This window comes from Rattus norvegicus, chromosome 1, assembly GCF_021556685.1.
Source record: "Rattus norvegicus strain SHRSP/BbbUtx chromosome 1, alternate assembly SHRSP_T2T, whole genome shotgun sequence".
NCBI lineage: Eukaryota > Metazoa > Chordata > Mammalia > Rodentia > Muridae > Rattus > Rattus norvegicus.
In genome coordinates, this window is record NC_141534.1 from 69,269,910 (window position 1) to 69,275,089 (window position 5,180).

Sequence of the window (5,180 nt, forward strand, 5' to 3'; positions counted from 1 at the left end):
ACAAAATAATCTGAAAATTTCAGAGTCAAATTCTGAACAGATAGATCACAAAATTCTCTCCGAAATGGTACAGACAAAACTGGCAATCGGATGATATTTGACAGCAACAAGAACCACATAGCATATGGGAATTAACTACAAATCATTTATAGGATCGGTAATACATTGTTAAATAAGGATCTAGGGCCGGGGTTGGGGATTTAGCTCAGCGGTAGAGCACTTGCCTAGCAAGCGCAAGGCCCTGGGTTCGGTCCCCAGCTCCGAAAAAAAAAAAATAAGGATCTAGGTAAAACTCTATCCTTATAATCTATAATGTGTCGTATAAAAAGTACATATTTCTGTTAATCCATAAAGATTATTAAAAAAAATAGAAATGGTTTATCAATGTCTGTGCAGTCTTGTCTATAGAAAGGTTCTTCATTCCAAGAGACTGGTCTGATTATTTAAATAAGATATTCTCAAAAGAGAGGAGGGCAATGGATCAGGATACAAATGACCTGACAAAATAGTCCTTAAAATTTTTTTTAAAAAGCTCTTCCTGTGTTCAATGTGTCCTCTTTCCTGTGCCACTTCATTAAGAAGCAATGGTTCTGCATTTGGCAAATCCTCAATTATCAAGCTAGACTTGATATTTAAAAATCACCCTTTTTTGAGGTGATTGGGTTTTTCAGGCTAATTCCATGGTGCTTGCTGATCTCGGGTAAAGTGAGAAGAATTTCTAAAACTCAATACACCAAATAAAATAGCCTATAACTTCCCTTTATTCCACCACATTAACAGAGAAGCTATTAATGATAATGTCAAAAACTTACATTCGAAAATAGATAAGGGGCCTCATTGTGTTGCTTACCTCAACTCTCAGTTGTCAGGAATGGTAACCAGGACTCATTGTCTGCTTCTGTCACCCTTGCCTTCTAACTCATAGTATCATGTGTAAGTGCATCTCCATCCATGTTGGCCAGGTTAGTATCCAGATTGTCAATGTCTGCTGGAAACCCTACTGCCTGGAACATGGCATCCAGCCCAATGGCCAGATTCTGAGTGACAAGATCACTGGGGGAGGAGATAACTCATTCAACACCTTCATTGAAACAGAAGCTGGCAAGCATGCATCCCAGGCAGTGTTTGTAGACCTGGAATCCAGAGTTATTGATGAAGTTTGCACTACTCCCTACCTCCAGGTCTTCCGGCCTTTGTAGCTCATTACAGGCAAAGAAAATGATGCCAATAACTATGCCCATGGCCACTACACCATTGGCAAGGAGATCACTGACCTTGCCTTGGACAGAATTCACAAACTAGTTGACCAGGGTAGGTGTATTCAGTGCGTCTTATGTTTCTACAGTTTTGGTGAGGGAACTGACTCTGGGTTCACATCTCTGCTATAGAGTGGCTCTGTTGATCACAGAAAGAAGTCCAAGCTGGAGTTCTCCATTTATCCAGCCCCCATTTATCCATTGCTGTGGTTGAACCCTACAATTCTATCTTTACCACTCCAGCCCCCTTTAGCACTCTGATTGTGCCTTCATGGTAAACACTGAGGCCATCTATGATATCTGTCATAGAAGCCTCAACATTGAGCACCCAACCTACACTAACCTTAACTGCCTTACTAGCCAGAATGTGTCTTCCATCACTGCTTTCTTCAGATTTGGTGTGGCCCAGAATGTTGATTTGACAGGATTCCAGACCAACATGGTGCCCTACCCTCACTTCCACTTCCCTCTGGCCACCTATGCCCCTGTGGTCTCTGCTGAGAAAGCCTACCATGAACAGCTTTCTGTAGTATAGATCACCAATGCCTGCTTTGAGCCAGCCAACCAGATGGTAAAATGTGACTCTCACCATAGTAAATACATGGCTTTCTGCCTGCTGTACCATGGTGATGTGGTTCCCAAAGATGTCAGTGCTGCTATTGCCACCATCAAGACCAAGCACAGCATCTAGTTTGTGGACTGGAGTCCTACTGGCTTCAAGGTTGGCATTAATTGCAAGCCTCCACCTGTGGTACCTGGTGGTGATCCGTACAAGGTCCAGAGAGCTGTGTGCATGCTGTGCAATACCACAGCCATTGCTGAGGCCTGGGATCGCCAAGATCACAAGTTTGATCTGATGTATGCCAAGCCTGACTTTGTGCACTGGTGTGTGGTTGAGGGCATGGAGGAAAGGAAGTTTTCTGAGGCTTGTGAGGACATGGCTGCCCTAGAGAAGGTTTATGAGGAGGTTGACATGGATTCTGGTGAGGGTGAGGAAGAAGGAAGGGAAATACTAGTCTCTTCCTCAGCCCCTGTGTCTTGTCTAATTCAGAACTTCAGCTCCAGTGTTAGGTGCAGGCATGGAGGCTTCTGTGCCATTTCCATTGTGTGATCATGTCTTCTCCATGTGTGTACCTCTAAGTTTTCCCTGATGTCTCAAAGTAACAGTGGTAAGAAAAGAAAGGAAAAAAAATGGATAAGAGATGAAGTCCTAAATAAAACACCCCATTCCCAGCATTTGGGGTATGAGCTCAAAGAACTTTAGTTATTTTTTTATAGTTCTCTACTCTGCCAGTACAAAATGAAAATCCAATTAAAACAGACTTAGAAGCCCTATGAAAATGGTAGAAAACATGTTACTAAAAGCAAGCATTCAATCTTTGTATAGAAACATAATGGGATTTAGTAATAATGAAAGGTCTAATTCAAATTCCAGTTTAAAGGGATGCCACCTTAATTATGATACAAGATATGTTCAAGAGCCATGAGTCTAACAATTCTTCACCTATTCACAAAAAAGTGTGACTGACTAGTGCTCAGAAAATTCCTGGGTTGGACAATATATGGATATGAGGTAGAGATGTGACCATAGTAAAGAGAACTGGAGATAAAAATGGCAAAGCAAGGAGGGCTCCATTCTTTAAACCCACCTTTAGCAGTCTTGTTTCTTTTTAAGTTTCAGATTTAGGTTCTGAATAAAGAGTCTTCTCAAAAGTTTGAAAATAAAAACACTTTGGAATGGATTAGAGGGATTTAAACTGATCAGCTAAAAAATAAGTCTTTGATTCCACAATTCTTATTTCTCATTTTCATGTGACTCTATGAAAGGGGCCAGAAATGCTTCAACCATGGAAAGGTTCTGCAAGCTAAAACTGTAGGTAAATATTCAGGTACAAAGATTAGAAACCAGCCAAATCAGTGACTATCAAAAATAACACTGTCCAGTCTCATTCAACATGCAGTAACAACTAGCCAGGTAAGGTAAATAGATGGGAAATAGTGAGCAGCATGGATTTGAAATGTTATTGTAGGCTTCTTGACTTACTACCCCACTCTAGGAAGTCTTACCAGAGCATGGTTACATCATCAGTATGTAACAGCATTACTTAAGCATCTGTCCTTCTTATTGGGCACAAGAAGTCATAGCCCATTCTGATTTTAATATGTATATTAAGAGACTTCTCACACCCCATTGATAAAACTGCACTTTGACTGCTTCCCATGGTTATTGGTAAGTTTTATTTATTTCTGCTTAATTTTTGGTTTTCTGACAGAGTCTCTAGAGCCAAGGTTGGCCTAGAACTCACAGCTATCTTCCTTCCTTCCTTCCTTCTTTCCTTTCTTCCTTCCTTTTTTTTTTTCTTGGATATTTTTATTTACACTTCAAATGTTATTCCCTTTCCCAGTTTCCTGGCCATAAGCCCCCTACCCCATCTTCCTCCCCTTTTTCTATAAGGGTGTTCCCCTCCCCAAACACCTCCAATTCCCACCTCACCCCCTCCCGAAATTCCCCTAAACTGGGAGGGTCCAGCCTTGGCACGACCAAGGGCTTCTCCCATTGGTGCCCAACAAGGCCATCCTCTGCTACATATGCCGCTGGAGCCATGTATCTGTCCATGTGTACTCTTTGGGTGGTGGTTTAGTCCCTGGGAGCTCTGATTGGTAGGTATTGTTCTTATGAGGTTGCAAGTCCCTTCAGCTCCTTCAACCCTTTTAATAATTCCTCCAGTGGGGACCCCATTCTTAATTCAGTGGTTTGCTGCCAGCATTCGCATCTGTATTTGTCATGCTCTGGCTGTGCCTCTCAGGAGACAGCTATATCAGATAGGCTCCTGTCGTCATGTACTTCTTGGCTTCATATATATTATCTAGTTTTGGTGGATATATATATATATATATATATATATATATACACATACATACATATATATATACATATACATACATACATATATATGTATGTATGTATGGACAGGATCCCCAGGTGGGGCAGGCTCTGAATGGCCGTTTCTTCCGTCTCTGCTCCAAACTTTGTCTCCATATCTCCTCCTTTGAATATTTTTGTTCCCCTTTTTAAGAAAGACTGAAACATCCACACTTTGGCCATCCTTCTTCTTGAGCTTCATGTCCTCTGTGGATTGTATCATGGGTAATTTGAGCATTTGGGCTAATATCCACTTATCAGTAAATGCATACCATGTATATTTTTTTGTGTGTGATTGGGTTACCCCACTCAGGATGATATTTCTAGTTCCATCCATTTGCCTATGAATTTCATGAAGTCATTGTTTTTGATAGCTGAGTAGTACACCATTGTGTAGATGTACCACATTTTCTGTATCCATTCCTCTGTCGAAGAGCATCTGGATTCTTTCCAGCTTCTGGCTGTTAGAAATAAGGCTGTTAGGAACATAGTGGAGCATGTCTCTTTGTTGTATGTTGCAGCATCTTTTGGGTATATGCCCAGGAGTGGAATAGCTGGGTCCTCAGGTAGTATTATGTTCAATTTTCTGAGGAACCTCCAGACTGATTTCCAGAGTGGTTGTGCTAGCTTGCAATGCCATCAACAATGGAGAGTGTTCCTCTTTCTCCACATTCTTGCCAGCATCTGCTGTCATTCTGACTGTTGTGATGTTGAATCTAAGGGTTGCTTTGATTTACATTTCCCTGATGACTAAGGGTGTTGAACATTTCTTTAGGTACTTCTCAGCCATTGGATATTCCTCAGCTGAAAATTCTTTGTTTAGCTCTGTACCCCATTTTTAATAGGGTTATTTGACTCTCTGCGATCTACCTTCGTGAGTTCTTCGTATATTTTGGATATTAGTCCTCTATTGGATGTAGGATTGGGAAGGATCTTTTCCTAATCTGTTGGTTGCCATTTTGTCCTAATGACCGTTTCCTTTGCCTTACAAAAGCTTAGCA

At 41.2% G+C, this 5,180-nt stretch overlaps 1 pseudogene; it reads left to right on the forward strand.

Moving 5' to 3' along the window:
• Positions 1 to 929: 929 nt before the first annotated feature.
• On the forward strand, positions 930 to 2,367 carry Tuba1b-ps6 (tubulin, alpha 1B, pseudogene 6; annotated as a pseudogene).
• The last annotated feature ends 2,813 nt before the right edge of the window (positions 2,368 to 5,180 follow it).